Source organism: Sorex fumeus, unplaced genomic scaffold, assembly GCF_029834395.1.
Source record: "Sorex fumeus unplaced genomic scaffold, SorFum_2.1 ptg000043l, whole genome shotgun sequence".
Lineage (NCBI taxonomy): Eukaryota > Metazoa > Chordata > Mammalia > Eulipotyphla > Soricidae > Sorex > Sorex fumeus.
In genome coordinates this window covers 48,769,147-48,789,279 of record NW_026606100.1, presented here as the reverse complement: position 1 = coordinate 48,789,279, position 20,133 = coordinate 48,769,147, and positions in this window count along the sequence as shown.

The following is a 20,133-nucleotide window of genomic DNA, read 5'->3' as shown; positions in this document are numbered from 1 at the left end:
TTATCCTCTGTTTCAGACTGTCTTGCAGCAACAGGAATTTCATTTAAATTTCCCAGGTTTGAGTTAGTCTTCATTTCTGGTATTAAAAAAAAAACTGACTGTGTAAGTTCAGGTTAGGTCAAGGATAATTATTTTCCCAAATGTCAGGAATTGATGTTTTGTATTCCATGAGATATCTAATCCCAGCTATTTGTGTTGTTTTGTGAAAGCAATTAAGTCCAAAAAGCAAGAACCTATAATTTTCACTTGAAGTTGACTCCAATGGGTGAAAATATTTATTTTTCCTTTGCTCTTTCTTTGGGCTCACATAATGAATTAAATGCAGGGCTTTCTTTCTTGATTATTGCTTTAGAAAGAAATTGTCATGCCTCATTACTCAGTTTCAAAAAGAGATGATAGCATACTATATTATAGGATTTTTATGTATTGCTAATGTCTAGAAAACTCAGCAGATTAATCCTCTCTCTACAAGGTGAAATTGATTGAGAAAATTGGATATCTGTAAAAGTCCATCAATTGTGACCTGAAAACTTTATAGAAGAGGACACACAAGGACTCGGCGGGAAAAATATAAATCTCATGCCAGAGATAAACAATTTTACCCAGAAGGCTTATCCAACATTGATCTAAGAGCCATGGTATTCAGTTAGTAATTTTTTAATACTAAGTTGTATAAGTTACCTATAGGAGGTAGAAAATGTAAAAAATAGCTGAGAACATACATTGAGGTTATTAAGGAATATCCAAATTAGAGAGGCTAAATTATTTACAGGCAGTTAATAAATAAAGCATAAATAAAGTCTCAGGTGTAAGTTTTGAAGAGTGATGAAATAGAACAACTGTGATTATAGGAAAAGTTCTTTGCTGGGGAGAGGTGTTTCAACCACATCCAGGGGTGCTCAGAGGCTCTTCCTGGCTCGAGGTTCAAGGGGTGCTCGAGGGCTATTTCGGGCTCTGGGCTCAAGAGTCCCCCCTGCTGGTGCAGAGGATCAAACCTGGGTCAGTTGCATGCAAGGTCTTTGTATGTCTCTGACCCTGCAGGATGAGTTTTTTGTTTCTTTTTTGGCCACACCTGATGATACTCAGGGGTTACTCCTGGTTCTGTGCTCAGGAATTACTCATGGTGGTGCTCGGGGGGCCATATGGGATGCCGAGGATCAAACCCAGGTCAGTCATGTGCAAAGCAAATGCCCTACCCTCCATACTATCGCTCCAACCCTGGTACAGGATGAGTTTTGAATCTCAGGGAACCATAGCGGAAGCACATTGGACCTCCTGTGGGGAATCTGATCTCCATGGAGAAAACAAAGACACCCACAGCTTCTGTCCAGCAGGCTCATCTACCCTTTCTTCCTCAGATGTGCCCATTCCAAAAGGTTCATGATAGAAGAACCCTTCCTTTCACAAAATGCTCTGATCTCCATCCTACCCAAATTCAGAGCTGGTTCTCAGGAGGCCGGCTAGCCTGTCCTATGCTGACAGATTCCCTAGGATCTGGCTTCCAGTCGAGCTGGCTCCATGGCCATACCCAGGAGGGGAACCTACACTGAGAGAGAAGAAATCTAGACTGAGGGTCCATGCCTACCTCCTTCCTGGGTCAGGTCCTGCAGCTAAGGCCACCCCTTGTAGGCAGACTGGTGCCTGCTTGTTCCTTGTGGATCTTAGCGACAGAGGCAGACACGTGGGATAGTTTTTCCCATTGTTGGTTTCCTTACATCATTTCCTATACTTTTGTAAAATAATCTATTTATTAAGTTCTTCTGGAATTGCCCGTGTTGAATGGGTGGGAGATTCATTTCTTGTTGGGACCCCAACTAACGTCCTTAACTTCTCTCCTTTCGACTTCCAAGGGCCATCAGCAGATGTGACTGGAACAATCCAAGCTGCTTTACTCCCAGGAAGTCTTGGCAATGGTTGTTAGTAAGATACAGGTTTAGAACTATATATAGAAAGAAAACTGGTAGGATAGTGAAGAAGGATAAAGAAGCAAAAGGCACAGAGAGACCCATTCCCTGCCTGTCTCCCTGTTTTATGCCAAGTATTATGCAAGGTCCTGGAATTCATACATGACCCAAAACAAACCAACCAATCAGCACCGTTTACAATCCCAGGAACTCACTGAAACAGAAGTGTCCTCTTCACCTTGAACCAGAATGAGCTTCATATGGGACATCAACACTATTTTCAAAGTCGCCCAAGGTTTCAGTGTCCAATGCAGAAACCTCTGGCATAGTTTCCTAAAGTCATTTTTAAATAGATCTGAATAATCCAGCTCTGGAGGTATAATTCATCTTGCTAATTCAGTCATTATAAAAATAATTGCTGCCAAGTGGAGGAAGGGGAGAGGGCAGTTAGGATAAAGAAGGGGCCACTATGACAAGGATAGTTGGAAATGATCGCTCTGGATAAGAATTGAGTGTGGAAAGGAGGTATAGGGATAACATGATAACCTTTCAGTACCTGTATTGCAAATCATAATGCACAGAAGGAAGGAGAGAGATAGAGAGAGAGAGAGAGAGAGAGAGAGAGAGAGAGAGAGAGAGAAACAGTGGCTGTTTTAAAACATGATCTGATTTAATCTTCATGACTGTTAAAGGTTCTTTAGGATCCCAGTTTTTTTTTTTTAATTTAGTATCTTTGAGAAAAGGGGGTGGATTGGGCTATACCTGGTGATACTCCTGACTCTGTGTTCAAGAATCTCTCCTGATGGCACTTGGGGACCAATTATGGTACTAGAGATCAGAGCATGCAAATGTCACAGAAGCGGAAACTGAAGTTTAAGATCACATGACCCCAAAGTGGCAGGTTGCTTTTCAATACTGGTGCCTGTACCCCTCATCTTAACCTCTACCCTATACTAGAATCTTTTTTTGAATATTCATCCAATCACTAAAAAGTCCCCAACAAAAATTAACCATACAAAGACTGGCCTGTAGGAAAACTGCAGACCCCAGGCACATACATGTCTCAGAAAGCATTATGAGAATTAATCCATGCACGCTTTCAAAATTAACCAATCACCCAACTGAGATGCTACTCCATTCCAGGGATACAATCATGTATGTCTTGGCCGTAAGTTCCGAGTGTGGAGACAGAGCACGGCCTGGGGAGAACCTAATCGCATTCCGACTGTATCCAGAAGACGACAGAAACAGCTAGGGGCTCTCCAGTGCTGCTGTATGAGCACTTAGTGTTCAGCCGACACTTCATTACCATTAGTTACGACTGAGCGGCAGCACGCTCTTTAATGAAGTGCATATAATGTTCTCTTCATCATTTGCATTTACCATCAGACCCGGCCACTGTAAACTACAGCACGCCCAGCTTGCAGGAAGATCTCTGAATTTGGCTTTGATTAGAGCAGCTTTTTCTGCACCTGCTTCTTATCCAAGAGGACAGGGAACCCCTGGTTTGTATCTGGCAGCAGAGGAGTGATAGCTGCTTGATTAAGACCCACTGTTTGCTTGGAGTGTCCCATTGCATCCAGATGCCCAGTGGGTCTAGGTTAAGACTTAGTCCTGGGAGTAGAGAAGGAGTGTGGTTCAACTGAGTAAGGGAGAAAGATGTTTTCGAAATTTTCCTTTCAAAAGAAAGTATTTTTGTTATCAAGCCCAAGGGGTTCACGACTTGGGGGTGCCTGAGCCAAGACAGCCCCTGGGAGCTATTGAAGGCAAAGACGTGTAACCAGTTACAAGCAAGGAGGCAGGGAGCTCAGATGGCCATCAGGGAGATTTCCAGAGCCTACTCATGGGAAGGTGGGACTGAAGTGGGAAAAGGGGGATGGACCCACTGAGAGGTGTGAGGACTCCTGCTCAGGAGTGCAGTTCTCAGCACATGTGACTGGGTCATTTCAGGACAACTTAGACTTCCTCTGCACAGCTGGGAGGCCCTGGGTCTGACCCATATCATTTCTGTCTTAACTGGGGCAGTGAATGGGCATGTAGCCTTGCTCGAGGTTTCATTCCATGCAGCCTTTGCAAGGTGTTGGCAAATGAGAAGCTGAACCAAACAAAGTTTTAAAAACACATTTTGCTCTGTCTTACACTGTACGAACCCACCAGCTAACACTTTAAACTGATACACCATGAGAGATGTGATAAACTCAGGGCACTATGTTCTCTCCATTTCTGTTTTCTAGGCTGAATTCTTGGGGTACCTGGAAAACACAAAGAGACCTAGAAAACAAACACACACATACACACACACACACACACACACACAGATTGCTGTTGGAGCTAAATTTTAAGTTTGCAAAGAGGTAATTGGCCCTAACGGCACACATGGAAGGTGGTGGGAGGAAAACTGGGGACATTGGTCAATATACACTTGTAAAGGGTTGGGTATTGGAACATTGTATGACTGAAACCCCATCATGAACAACTTTATATGTTATCTCACAGTGATTCAATTTTAAAAACACATGTGTACACACATGCATGGACACACACACACAGACAGACACACACACAGACACACACACACCAAAGATCTCTCTAGAGGAGTGAGTCAACTTCAAGCAAGCAAAATGAACAATCTGTTTCGAGAGCAAAGGAAACAGAAAAGGCCCATGAGATCAGCGCAGTACTGAGATTCTTTGCAGGCTACAGGACTGAGACAGGGGGTACAGAGAACAAGTGTGAGTTGCCTGAGCACAGAAACCTGAGTCCTATAAGTAAATCTGCCCTGGTCGGGGAAGCATCTCTAATTTCCCAGGACATGGCTGACCTAGACCTGGAGGTTATTGAACCTGCTGGAGTGTGCAGTTTAGGAGACTTCTTTAAAAAATGGCTTCCCCCTGAGGTGACTCTGCAATTCCGACCTCTTTTCTGAGTTACTATCATCCCAGGGACCCTTGCTTGTCCTCTCCCCCAGCCCCAGATTTGATTATTCACATGGGCAGTCAACAACCACCTAATTAACTGGATAACCAGTCAGTGCTTAACTTCCCCCTCTGCCACAAGCACACAGCCTAGAACCAATTTTCAATGTGAGATAAAGAAGGTTTCATTATAATTCAATTGAAACAACTAGCAAGGTTTGCCAATTACCACATAATGGAAATCCAACCCGAACAGAGCCTGACCGTGGGCTATAAAAGAAAAGATGACTTTCTTGGAAAGTCATATAAATGAAAGCAAAACTCCATCTAGGCCAGGCAAAGAAAAGTGATGATGGCTAATTTTATGTGTCAACTCAACTGGCCTGGGGTGCCTAGATTAAACATTCTTACTTGGGTACATAGATCTGTGCAGGCAATTTTCGAGGAGATTAACACTTGAATTCTGAACTCAGGGGGGGAATGGTCCTGCTCAGAGGTGGGGGATGGGGTTGCTGCCACTGGAACAGAACAAGAGGGGGAGAGAGATGGGCTCACCCCTCTGTGATGTTCTCTCTGCCTCATTTTTGAACCAGGCATTTCGACCACCAGCTTTCCTGGGTCTCAACTTGCAGGTGGCAACCAAATCACCTAATTTCCCAATCTCCATAATCTTGTGAATAATAAGCAAACTCATTATTCACACATAGATATGTGACAGAGGGCTAGAGTTAAAGATATACATGAATAGATAAGATGAGGTAGATAAAGGATATACCAACTGCATTGATCCTGTTGCTCTGGAAAGTCCTGACTACATACATCTATGAGGGAGATATGAAACTACACAGGTAGATATAGAAACATAAGATGAGACAGTGAGTGAGAGAAAGACAGACTTTATTTGTTCACTCTAACACAAAAACTATCATTTTGCCTGAATCTCCATATTTTTCATTCAATGTGTTACCAAAGGGCTGGAGCGATAGCACAGTGGGTAGGGCGTTTGCCTTGCACACAGCCAACATGGCCAACCTGAGTTCGATTCCTCCGCCCCTCTCGGAGAGCCCGGCAAGCTACCGAGAGTATCTCGCCCACATGGCAAAGCCTGGCAAACTACCCGTGACGTATTCGATATGCCAAACACAGTAACAACAAAGTCTCACAATGGAGACCTTACTGGGCCCGCTCGAGCAAATCGATGAACAACAGGAGGACAGCAATACAGTGTTGCCTAAACTATGTGTATATTATCATAGTCTAATTTTTTAAATTTTATTTTAAGGACTTTTCCAAATTATATTATTTAGAAGTTTTATCTTATTAAAGAACCATTACTTACAAAGTTGTTGATAACTGAATTTTAGAATTTTCTAGCACCAATTCCACCACCAGTGTGAACTTTCCTCCACTAATGTTCCCAAGTTCCCTTCCACCCTCCTTCACCTCAAGTTTCCACCTTGGCAGGCACATTATACAGTCTGGTGATTACAGCTGGATCTCATGTCTTCAGTGTTGCTGAATCTATGGTTTGGATATATGCTATACCATTACCCACGTTATTAATATACCCAAGGCCTTTGATGCCTGCTCTCCTGGTACTTCCCTTCCTCCTCTTCTTACTTTTCCCCCTAGATTTCTTTCCTTCTCTGTTCTTCCTGTACTCAGGGGTCAAAGGCAATCTAGACATCTCCCCTTTACTGTATTTAATCCCCTTGACATTATTTTATATACTACAGATAACTGAGATCATCTTGCCTTTCTTTTTCTGGCTTACTTCACTAAAATTTTTATCTTCCAGTTTCATCCAAGTTGCAGCAAACTGTATGATTTCATCATTCCTTGCAGTTGTATAGTATTCCATTGGCTTACAAAACTTTTAATATAGGGTTTCATGCATAAAAATTCCAGTACCAGACCCTTCACCAGAGTGTCCATTTCCCTCTGTCCCAATGTGTCCCAAAGTCCCCCTCAGCTTCCCAGTTCTCAGTTTCTGTTGTTTTTGAGTACTTGTCATTCCCTTATTATGTGACTTTATATCCCACAAACAAGGGTGATCATTCTCTGCCTGTCCCTCTCTCTCTGACTCACTTCACTCAAGATGATACTCTCCAAACCCATTTATATAGCAGCAAATTGTATGATTTCATCTTTTTCTTTTTTTTCTTTTGGGTCACACCCAGCAATGCACAGGGGTTACTCCTGGCTCTGCACTCAGGAATTACTCCTGGCGGTGCTCAGGGGACCATATGGGATGCTGGGAATCAAACCCAGGTCAGCCGCATGCAAGGCAAATGCCCTACCCCACCGTGCTATTGCTCCAGTCCCAATTTCATCTTTTCTTAAAGCCACGTAGTACTTTATTGTGTTTATGTACCATAATTTTTTTAATCTGGTCATCTGATCCTGGGCACTCAGTTGTTTTTAGATCTTGGCTGCTGTAAGTAGTGCTATAATGAACATAGGAGTGCAAATGTCTTCTCTGAATAAAGTTTTTGGGACTTTGGGGTAGATGCCCAGAAGTGGAAATACTGGGTCATATGGAAACTTAATTCCTAGTATTTTGAAAAGTGTCCATATTGTTTTTCAAAAAGGCTGGATCGGACAGCATTCCCACCGGCTGTGAATGGGGTCCCTTTTCCTCCATATCCACACCAGCATTGGTTATTCTCATTCTTTGTAATGTGTCATAATCTAAGATTTTGATGGGAATAGCTTCATTTTAAAAAAGCATAAATAATTACAGTTACTGGGTTGTCAGTAGAACAGAAGCCCTACCTATTACAGTAAAAAGAATTTTCCTTCAGCCTGCTGAGAATGACAGGTCCCAGTCCTTACCAACCCCAAATCAGACCCCAGTCCTGCAAGTTTTCACATAACACATACTTAAAGGATTCTCAGAGCCAGGTACACTGAAGAAATGATGGACCTGACCAGAGTTGCCTGTTTAAATATTAGAAAACTTTCACGCCTAATGTGGGGAAGAGAACTTTCAACCAAATGATTACATTTTGCTTTATTATCAGGAAAAATACTTTATTTTCTTACTTTATAGTGTAAGGAAAAATATGATCTGTATACAGTCAAATCAATAGATTATTTCAATACAGAATAAATAGAATGCATTGAGATGATTTTTTAAATAAGATTTCCATTCCCAGGGTACATGTTAAGAGACACATCAGGGAAATCTATTTAAATGTGGTAAAAGTGAATATGTTGCAAGGTGACAATAATTCTTGGAGCTAAAGTAAAACTACTGATGGAATTCCAAGTTTAACCTGGTAATAAAATCTTAAACATCATAAAGCAAAAACACTGTTCTCCAAATGCTTTTTCAGAGCGTGTCTGTCTCAACCCACTTTTAGTCCCAGCACCTGATTCCTCATGCCTTAACCCTTCTCCAGGGAAATACAGCAACAGAGTCAACCAACTCAGACCGTCACACATTTTCTAGGGCACCAAGTTCTTCCTGAAGAACCGTGGTTCCCAGGTACTCCCAGGGAGGGAAAATGGAGATGTGTAAGGACAGGGAGAGGGATGCTTTCTAAAATTTACCTCTGAGAACCCACACTTAAGGAACTGGAGCGATACAATGGGTAGGGTGTTTGACTTGCACGCGGCTGACCAGAGTTCGATTCCCAGCATCCCATCTGGTCCCCTGAGCACCGCCAGGAGTAATTTCTGAGTGCAGAGCCAGGAGTAACCCCTGTGCTTCGCTGGGTGTGACCCAAAAAGTAAAAAAAAGGGAAGAAGAAAAGAAAACCCACACTTAAACCTTTTTCCCAAGCTCAGTTGTAAACCTTTTCCCTGGAATAGTGAAATCACATTATCTCCTGCCACCTAAGGGGCCTGGAGACATCACAAAATGAGATCACCTTCAAGACTGAGCACAGCCGAAGTCTCTTAAGCTTGCAGGGCTCCTTCCAGAGCAAAAGGCATCTCAAGCAATCTGGAAAAACCTGCCTGATAGTCCCATGATGCTTGTTCAGAAATACCCTGAATATCTTTGCACGGGGACTCAAAAAGGTTCTCAACAGTCAGACAAAATAAGCAAATCAGAACTAAGAGAATCATCAAGTTTGGAATTTCTGGACGCCCAGAAATTTTTTTTTAAATGTAGGATATCTTGAGAGAAGCTTGGCCCATATGTTCGAAGGCTTGGTTACAAAGGACCCTTGCTTATTCTAGAAGCCTTGCAGTAAGGGGCTTTGAAAGGGTTCCTGTTGACTTATTCTACTTTCAGGAAACATCACTGGGCCCCAGATCCCTGGTTCTCTCTCTCACATGGGATTTGGGTGGAGGGGGTCCCCATTTTCCCATTTATCCTTTTCCCAATCTACCTTAAGCACATCGCAGCTGGCCATTCTCTGTGCTCCGACTATATTTATCAAACTACCATTAGTGTTGCAATAAGAAGATCCTCTCCAGAGTATGCTATGAGATCACAGATGTTTGAGGATTTTAGAAGTGTCAGTATCAGATTTGATGGGTATCAATATTCTATTTTCTTTTTTTTCTTTTTTTATTAGTGAAACACCATGAGGTACAGTTATAGGCTTACAAATTTTGTGCTTGGGTTTCAGTTATACAATGATCAAGTGCCCATCCCTCCACCAGTGCCCGTCATCCATCACCACGGGTCCCAGCATCCCCCCCCACCCCCCATCCCCCCGTCCCATCCTGCCTCTGTGGCAGGGTATTCCCCCTTGTTCCCTCTCTCTTCTTTTGGGTACTGTGTTTTGCAAGAGAGGCTTTGAGTGGCAATCATGTTTGGTCTATAGACTACTTTTAGCATGCTTCTCCCACCCTGGGAGGGTCCTCACAACACCCTTCATTTGGTGCTCTCTTCTCTATCTGAACTTCTTTTCACCTAGAACATGTGGCTGGCCTTCCATTCATGGAGCAAAATTCCTGGTACTAATGATCCAACTCAATGTTGAAGTCTGCTGTGTGCCCGGCCTGATAGCTTGCCGGCTCTGCCTCCAAATGCTGCTGATCAGAACTGCTCACTTTGGGGCCCTGTCATCTCTGAGGCGACACCTCCATCATTTTAAATACCTGCCTCCCCTCTTGGTGCAGAAAAAAACTCATACACTGCATGAGAGCCCTAAGCCATTCCACATTCCCTGCATCACCTACTTCATTGTGAGGATAAACAGCTCTCTCCATTCCATTTCACTCAAATCAGTGACACATCTCAAGATTTAGAGCTCCCGCTACTCTTATCTCCCACTTCCCATGCACAGCCCACATGAGGGCAAGCTGAGCTAGCCACTTAGAGGTTGGAAGAGACTAGTGTCTCTTCACTCTTTGGGGAGAATAAAATAAGCAACATTTTGCTCAGGAGTCAATCATATCCCAAGAAACGTTCCCCCTCTTTGAATATGGAGCAAATGTTTCTGTTGAATTTTAATTGATTCTGAACTGTTGTCAGCAGGAAACCTGCAAATTTGGGGACAAAATACTTAAGAGACAAGTGGAAAGCATACAGAAGAAAGGAATGACAATAAGTACAAGGGTGTAAAAACAAGATTGATGAAGGGGCAAATGAACTGAGACCATATTACTAAGAAGGAAATTATCATGCAGCCCAGCTCACCGAAGAAAGAGTGCCAAATGCTTATAAACATGGGCTTACCTATGTCACTTATGATCCAATCAGAATTCTGTCCAAGATTCAGAACACCATTGCTATTAATCTTCAAGATCTATCAGATTCTCTGAAATCCAATATGCCAATACCACACACTTGGTATACCAAGTATATGAAGGGTTTAAGAGTGAATATTACTCTCAAGAAATTCAAAATTTCAGAGTTATGGCAAGACAAGATAGAGTTAAAATCAACTTTGAACACCAAGCTTCAAATTGTGTGTGAGGATTTCTAGGATTCCAAAACTGATCACTAAAATATCAACATGAGTGAATGTCAGAAACACAAAAGGCACTATGGTCACTTCGACTGCCATTTCCATTTGTAAAGTCACTATAGTGACTTTTCCATATAGTGACATTTTCATCTCCATAGAGTTACTATAGTCATTTCCATTTGTAAAGTTATCTAGTTATCCCTCAGCGTGAAGATACACTTTGGAAGAAATAAAAAGCATTCCATTGGCTTACAAAACTTTTAATATAGGGTTTCATGCATAAAAATTCCAGTCTGACATATAGTTGTTTTTATTAACGAGTGAAGTACATCATTCATATTGGGAGCCATAAGGAATACAGAGAGAAATATGACTGTAGCTGATTTGAGGGTGGCTACAATGCAAATTTCCAGGTGTTGTTCTGGCCCAAAGTCAAACTGTACACACTTAGTTTTTTCAGGAGCTTCTTTCTACAACCTTTGCCTTTCTTCTGAGCGTTTTCTTCTTCAAAACCATCTGAATTAAATAGCTCAAAGCTTTTGGAAACTCAGCATGTTGACTTCCAACTAGCTCTAACCTAAAACAAAGGCATTTTGTAATTTACACCTTACCTAGACACTTACCTCCCACACAAAAGAAAAAATTAAGGATGAAAATAAAAGAAGAAAGAGAAAGCAGGGCCCTGAAAGTTTATATATAACCTGTCTCAGCCAATCCGGACACAGATTTCCTGAAATGTGTTGCCCAAAGATCGGCTCATTAGAGAGTGAACAAGAGAAGGAGAAGACCTGGAGAACTGGGAAAGAAGCAAGGATGCTGGTTCCCAGAGATTGTGGATGAGTCTTGCAGGAGGGCAGGGAGAAAAGAGGGGGCAGGTTGTCATCACACTAGTACTATCTGTACCCTCCTGGCCAAAGGACTCAGCTGGGAAGGAGAGAGAAAGGCGGGGCTGTCTCTAGCCCTTGCTGACTCAGAGACCTGTGACCTATTCAGGGCTAAGCACTGAGCACAGAGCACGCTGCTCTCTCAACATCAAAAAAAAGCAACACCCTGTGGAGGGCCCGCAAAATCACTCTCCGGCCCGCGGAGGTGGCCCTAGGATCCGTAGGTGCAGGGAAGGACCGACCGAATGAACACAAGACACAAGAGACAGAGTACAGTTTAGAAATAGAGAGAAAAAGGGACAGGCTTTATTGAGGGATACAGGCTGTTTATATAGGGTCTGGGATAGCCCAGTCACAAGCAGAAGCAATATAACCATACATGGTCAGCAAGAAGAGCTTTACCTAGCATTCAAGGTAAACATTTGTACACCAAAGGGTCTTAGGGCAGTAGATGCATCCTGAGCTTTTTATTTGCATATCAAAGGGTCTTAGGGCAGTAGATGCATCCTGGATGTTACTATAGATAAGGCCAGATAAGATAACTGTCAGCCTGATGTTATGTGGCTATAGATCAGGTATCCGCTGAGATCAGGAAGTCCTGGGAGACTGTCACCAATGTCTGTCCCAAGCAGTTCCTAACATGGGAACCATGGCCAGGGTCTATGAGAGGGCTCTTGGCTTCCCACAACACCCATCCCCAGCATATCTAATCTGGCACATGTGAGCTCTATAGCAGAAAACAATCCTTCGGTCAGTGCCGAGTGGTTCTGCTCACTGCTATGTCTTCAGGGAGACATGGCCAAAAATGAGAAGATTTTGGTGTATAAAGAGAAATCATGACAAGAAAGCAATACAGAGGGCTGGAGTGATAGCACAGTGGGTAGGGCATTTGCCTTGCACGCGGCCAACCCGGGTTCGATTCCCAGCATCCCATATGGTCCCCTGAGCACCACCAGGAGTGATTCCTGAGTGCAGAGCCAGGAGTAACCCCTGTGCATCGCCGTGTGTGACCCAAAGAGAAAAAAGAAAAGAAAGAAAGAAATATAGAAGCAGACATCAGGAGGAAAATGAGCTGCCAGGGAAGGAAAATTAACCTACATACACATTGTCAGTTGTTAATGAGGGCACTGAGATAGTTTAAGGGGAAAATAGAATATCTTCACAAATGACCCTGAAACAATTGGATGTCCGTGTGGGAAGAAATGAACTAAATATATACCTCCCCCCTTTCAGACCAAATAATTAGTATGAAATTGATCATAGATTGAAAAGTGAAAGCTAAAATATAAAGCTTCTAGGAAAGTATAAGCATCATAATCTTGGTAGAGCCAACCAATTCTTGAAGTACACAAAAGTGTTAACTACAAAAAAGAAAGAAAATGATCAACTGAAGCTCACCAGCCCTGCAGTGTGCATTCATACAAAGTTGCTAGGCCAGCCAGAGTAATAGCACAGCGGATAGGGCTCTTGCCTTGCACACAACTGACATAGGTCCAATCCCTAACACTCCATATGGTCCCCCAAGCCCACCAAGAGTAATTCCTGAGCACAGAGCCAGGGGTAAGCCCGGAGCACCACCAAGTGAGGCCCAAAAACAAAACCAAAAAGTTGATGTTAAGAAAATGACTAAGTAGATTTTTTTATTATAATCCTTTACTTATTAATGTAGACACCAAGCAGGGTGTGGGGCCCAAAAACAAAACCAAAAAGTTGATGTTAAGAAAATGACTAAGTGCTCTCTTTCTTATTGGGTGTTGTGGTTTGCAAAAGAGGCAATGGGTGACAATCATGTTTGGTCTATAGTCTACTTTCAGCATGGGAGAGATGGGGGGTGGGAGGGATACTGGGATCCGTGGTGGTGGGAAATGGGCACTGGTGGAGGAATGGGTATTTGATCATTGTATAATTGAAACTCAAGCACAAAAATTTGTAAGTCTACAACTGTACCTCATGATGTCTCACTAATAAAAATTAAAAAAATAAAAAGAAAATGACTATGTGGATTTTTATTATAATCCTTTACTTATTAATGTAGACACCAAGCAGGGTGTGGGGCCCAAAAACAAAACCAAAAAGTTGATGTTAAGAAAATGACTAAGTGGATTTTTTATTATAATCCTTTACTTATTAATGTAGACACCAAGTAGGGTCTATAACATAAAATTCCCTGACATAAAGCCATTTTCTCTTTCTTAGGATAAAACACATTTTTATATTTCTATAAGCCTATTCAGTTTCTCCCCTTAAATTCTTAACTCTCTTCACTAATACTAATTTTTCCACTTTTAGGAGTTATCTACTTCATGTGTATATTAATATGTATTAGCACAGAACTACTCATAACATTAATTTTTAAGTTTATACTCCTGTAAAAAAAGGATATAGTTTTTTTATCAATTTACTTTATCAATTTTCAATTAATTTACTATTTTTGTGGAATTCCAGGAGTTTAGCTCCTTTCATCTATAACCACCTTCGAAGTAGGAGAGAGAGAGAAACAGAGACAGAGAGACAGAGAGAGAGAGATCTGCAATTTGTAAGGCCCTCCTGTTGATCATCGATTTGCTCGAGCGGGCCCAGTAACATCTCCATTGGAGACTTTGTTGTTACTGTGTCTGGCATATCGAATACGCCACGGGGAGCTTGCCAGCCTCTGCCATGCGGGCGAGATACTCTCGGTAGCTTGCCAGGCTCTCCGAGAGGGGCGGAGGAATCGAACTCCAGTTGGCCATGTTGGCTGCGTGCAAGGCAAATGCCTTACCACTGTGCTATGGCTCCAGGGGCTGGAGCGATAGCACAGCGGGTAGGGCGTTTGCCTTGCACGCAGCCAACATGGCGATTTGTAAGATTTAAAAAAAAAAAGAAACATAGTAAGGGAGCAACAAATGGTCAAAGTCATTAGTACTGAAGACTTGGCTACAGAACTGAGCTCACACAGTGGACTGGGAGATTACTCGGGACACTGGTGGAGGGCAGTGAACTCTGCTGTGGCCATGAAAAGTCTGGGTAACAATACTGTAAATCCCAGTACCTAGATTAAAATGTTCCTTTAAAAAAGAAGAAAAAAAATAACAAAGCAAGTCACAGGAGCAGTGGTGGGAAGATTTGCAAACAGCGACCCTATGTCATCTTTTAATTCTAACATGCAATTATTGGTAATACTTTATATTATTTATTATAGTAATTTCATAAGATAATGTAAGAGAGCAAGCAGTAGAGATTCCACCCTGGTGTTAGGGATGATTTTTTTGTTGTTTCTCTTTTTGTTTTGATATGGGGCCGCACTCAGTGGAATCAGGGCCTCCTCCTGACTCTGTACTCAGAGGTCACTGCTAGCAGAGCTCGGGGGACTGTATGTGGTGTCAGGCACCAAATCCTGATCAATTGCAAGCAACACAAGCACCTTATCCTCAGACTATGTCTCCAGCCCTCTGTCCTGTTTCTCATCCTTGACTTCCTCCTTGACTCTCTTTTTCTTGCATCAACCTTTGTCTCTTGACTAAATGGCCTTTGAGAGGTGAGCACCCAAACTTGGGTTTAGTAATACTACTACTATAGAATACAGATACTTATGTGACACATGTTATAGCTTATATCTATTCTTCTTTTGTTTCTATTATTATATATCATATTTATGAAAATAAAATACCTAATATATAGTCTTGCCTATTTTATTGAATAAGACACAAATTTATTCATTTTGTCCAAATTCTTATTTCAAATTAACTGTGTCCAGTAATTAAGATGGATGAGGGAGGCAGAGAGACAGTATAGAGGTTAAGGCATATGTGTCCTTGCATGTGACCTACGGCAGTTTGATCCCCAGCACCCTACGGTCCCTGAAGCACTGCCAGGTGTGACCCTGGAAGTTCCCCACTATCTCCAGAGTAACTGGGTGATCCCCATATCACAGGGTCTAAGCAGGGCCATATCCTCTGGTCCTTGCACTGAACCACGCAGTTCTATTGCTCAAAAATTGCTGGGAGGGGTCTCCTGAACATGGCCTGGAAAATTCCTCAACCCCACACAGATAAGGTGCTCCAAAGATGCAACTAAATAGTAATAGACATATTTTGCTTTATAAAGTCCTGAGTTCAATCTCCAGTACCAAAAACTAAAATAGATGAATATTAAAATGTAGATTCAATTGCAAGTCCATATGAATACGAGCCTCTAACAATGCACGTTTGTTTTACATTGCTCTGGGTGTTAGGAACTGAGCCACCTCATCAATGAGCAGCCCTGCTGCAGATTTTATTCTTAGCCTTATTAAAAGTAGATGCAAATGATTATCCACACTTTGCTCACTGTTCAGAAAAGCATTACGGTAAAATACTGCTATGGCATAAAAACTGTACACACACATCCACTGAACCAGCACTGTTCCTTAATCACTGAGGCCTGCGAGGGCTCGGCCTCAGCCCAACAGAGCTAATTGTGCTTTAACAACAGAATTACGACGCTCACCATCCTGGAATTGCCAGCATTTCTGACTTTGAATGCCTTTTCAGCCGCTGAAATAATAATCGTTATTCTCATTTTCCACACACTAACCTTCATTCCGTGGTAAGTGCTCCAAACACAGGCTCATTGTTTCAATCCGCTCTGCTCTTTCCGGCAGCATCGCCACCTGGAGTCAAGGCAGCTACATTTGGGGATTTTCAGATATTAGGGGCTGGAGCAATAGCACAGCGGGTAGGGCTTTTGCCTTGCATGGGGCTGGCCGACCAAGTCAACCAGAGTTCGATTCCTCCGCCCCTCTCGGAGAGCCCCGACAAGCTACCGAGAGTAGCTTGCCCGCACGGCAAAGCCTGACAAGCTACCCATGACGGATTCGATATGCCAAACACAGTAACAACAAGTCTCACAATGTTACTGGCCCGCACGAGCAAATTGATGAACAACGGGAGGACAGTGACAGTGACAGCAACTAAGAGGGAAGTTCTGAAGCCATCTTCATTTTCTCTGCCAAGTCACCCTTGCTGCCGTCCTAAACTCATTAACCTGAACGAGATATGTGGCTTAGTAGTCAGACACTGCTTTGCATGCATAAGGCCCTGTGTTTGATGCCCAGCACACAAAGGCAGGAGGAGGAAAAGAAGGAGGAGGAGGAGGAGGAGGAGGAGGAGGAGGAGGAGGAGGAGGAGGAGGAGAAATATAAAGGAGAAAGAGGAGAAGGAGGAAGAGGAGGAGGAGGAGGAGGAGGAAGGAGAAAGAAGGAGTAGGAGGAGGAGGAGGAGGAGAAAGATAAAGGAGAAAGAGGAGAAGGAGGAAGAGGAGGAGGAGGAGGAAGGAGAAAGAAGGAGTAGGAGGAGGAGGAGGAGGAGAAAGATAAAGGAGAAAGAGGAGAAGGAGGAAGAGGAGGAGGAGGAGGAGGAGGAAGGAGAAAGAAGGAGTAGGAGGAGGAGGAGGAGGAGAAAGATAAAGGAGAAAGAGGAGAAGGAGGAAGAGGAGGAGGAGGAGGAGGAGGAGGAAAGAGAAAGAAGGAGGAGGAGGAGGAGGAGGGGAAGGAAGGAAGGAAGGAAGGAAGGAAGGAAGGAAGGAAGGAAGGAAGGAAGGAAGGAAGGAGAAATAAATGTAGTTCTTGCCCCACATTCTCTGTCTCCAGAGTTCTAACAACCATGGAAAGAGAACTTATGGTGACAAATGAAAAATCAGTTTAGGTAGGGGTTAGAATTTTAAGACAAATCTCTATCTTATATCAAAATACCACCAGGTAGATTGAGAACTTAAAGGTTTATGGTAAAATAATTCTAAATAATTAGAAAAATTAAAGTTGCAGGCTTAATGTACTAAAAACAAAATAAAATCACTCTAGAATGAAAAAAAGGCCTTTCTGAAGCTGAACAGAAATGGATAAGTAAAGAAAACACTGATATATTGATGTTGCAAATTCATAGCTACATATATATGTATATATAGCCATTAGCAAAAATTAGAAAGCCTCAGTTAAAATATCAAAAGCAAATAGAAAATAGTACTTAATATTTTAAAATTTTTTCAATGTTAAGAATAAAGAGATAAGCACTTTTCAGAAAAATGTAGCCAAAGATAAGAAGAAAATGTAGGCTGGAGCAATAGTACAATGACTAGGGCACTTGTCTTGCACACTGACCCAGATTAGATGCCTGGTACCCCTATGATCCCTCCCACCTACCAGGAGTGATCCCTGAGTACAGAACCAGAAGCAATTCCTGAGCACAGAACCAGGAACAAGCCATAAGCATCACTGAATGTGACCCCCCCCCAAAAAAAACCCCAACAAACCAGAACAAAGACAGTAAATGCAATTCATCCAACATTCAACAAATATTTAAACTCCTCCAATGTGTCAAGTCCTTCTCTAGAAATGACACAGAAAATAAACAAACAGACGAAAACCTCAATCTATATGAACTGATCTGCAATTAAATAAGGAATGAATGTAAGCACAGAAGACAAAAGCTATTGCAATGAGGAGAATGCAGATTAAAACAAATTCTCACTTTCCTCAGCAAAGACTACGGATATTGAGTAGAGGGCAGAAGTGCAGTAGGTTCAAGGAGCTTGAAAGAACCTTTGCCTTTTTCTCAGCTATGCCCCTGCAAAGTTAGCCATGCGTATTCATTGCAATGAATAGCCAAGAGAGCCAAGTACAATAGCCAAGATACGGAAACTAGCCAAATGTCCAACAATAAAGGAATGGACAAAGCTGTGATGTGTCTACACATGGAATGCTATTCAGCTGTAAGAAAGAAAAAAATAAAACTATTCAATTTGCAGCAGCTTGGATGGAACTGGGGAGTATCATATTAAGCAAAATCAGTGAAAAGGGAGAAGAATAAAAGCCAGATGATCTCACTCATCTGTGGAAAACAGAGAGACAAGGGAATAGGAGTATAGAACAGTGACAGATGGCCCTGGATTACAAAACTCAGATTACAATGTAATGAGGAAGGGATATGAGGGATTTAAAAAGAAGTGAGTTAGAAGCAGCATAAGGACATTGGTAGAAGGTATTTGACACTTTGGGGTCGGGGGAGGGGTATGCAGTAATTTCGAACATGGATACCATAAACAGGTAGCTATTTCAAGTATGCTGCCCAAACTATTAAAAAGTTAATATTTGTAAAAGTATTTGTCAGAAAAAAATTCCATGAGAAGGTCTGTAGGGATACATTGTAGTCTTGTTTCTAATAATGGAAAATTAAAAATAACCCAAGTCTGCCAATAAGAACTTTATTTGGTAAGTTATAGAGCACTGATGCAATGAAAGATAGCACTGTTTTTATTATTATTTTTATTATTATTATTATTACTATTATTAGCTTTTGTGGTCACACCTGGCAATGCTTAGGGGTTATTCTTGGTTCTGCACTCAGGAATTACTCCTTGCAGTGCTCAGGGAACCATATGGGATGCTGGGGATTGAACCCGGGTCAGTCCCATGCAAGGCAAATGCTCTACCCACTGTACTATCACTCCAGCCCAACACTGTTCTTTTTTTTTAAAATCACAGCACTACCAAATATGTTCACAAGACATTGCAAATTAAAAAAAACTGCACAAAATATGACTCTAGTATATATTTATGTTTAAATTTTCAAATATACAATTATCTGTAAGCATTTAAAAGAACTTTAGATAACTTTATGCCAACATATAAATAGCAGATATTTATTTATGGAGTAACAGTCTATGGATGTTTTTTAATTAGACATATCTTAAATTTAAAATGTTGGCAGTCATCTTTGAAGCCTTAAGCATAAGAGAAAGAACACATGGAGGGTGCGGGATCCCGGAGGAAAAAAAAAAGAAAAAACAGGTTCCAAAAAGAGCCGAGTTCACCCGCAAGTTCCAGATGGAGTAGGTGCCGCATCCCGCCTCCCCCAGATGGAACCCCGGTGACCAGAAGCCTCTACAAACACAGCTCGAGTATGCGGGAACGAGGACTTTTTCTCAAAACCGCGCGGCCGCTTACGCGGCCGCGCGACATCTCTCTATATGCAAAGTGATCAATGAGAAGTAAACCACCCAATCTTTCTCCCTGAAAGTCAGAGTTAAGTTTGGAGCACGGCCACAGCCCCAGAAACACAAGGACTTAATGCAGAACCCAGCAGCTTAGAGCAGAAAAGTGAAAGGACTATGCGTTAATCCAGGCCATCAAGTCTGCCAGAGGGGAAAGGGTGTTGCCCCATTCGCCCTCTCTTCTCTGGAAAGAAGGATGGCGGCCGCATGGGAGCCTTGTGGACAGCAGGTATGAGCCGGGGGTGTGGGGGCGACTAAAACCTCATGGGAAGGGGGGCGTTCCGGTCCGTCCTTCACGCCCTACCGAGGTCACCAGTTGCCCCCCACGAGCGGCTCTCCAGCACGGCCACAGCCCCAGAAGCACAAGGGCTTAATGCAGAACCCAGCAGCTTGGAGCAGAAAAGTGAAAGGACTATGCGTTAATCCAGGCAATCATTTCTGCCCAGAGGGGAAAGGGTGTTGCTCCCTTCCGCCCTCCTCCCTCTGGAAAGAAAGATGGCGGCCACATGGGAGCCGTGTGGACAGCAGGTATGAGCCGGGGGTGTGGGGGCGA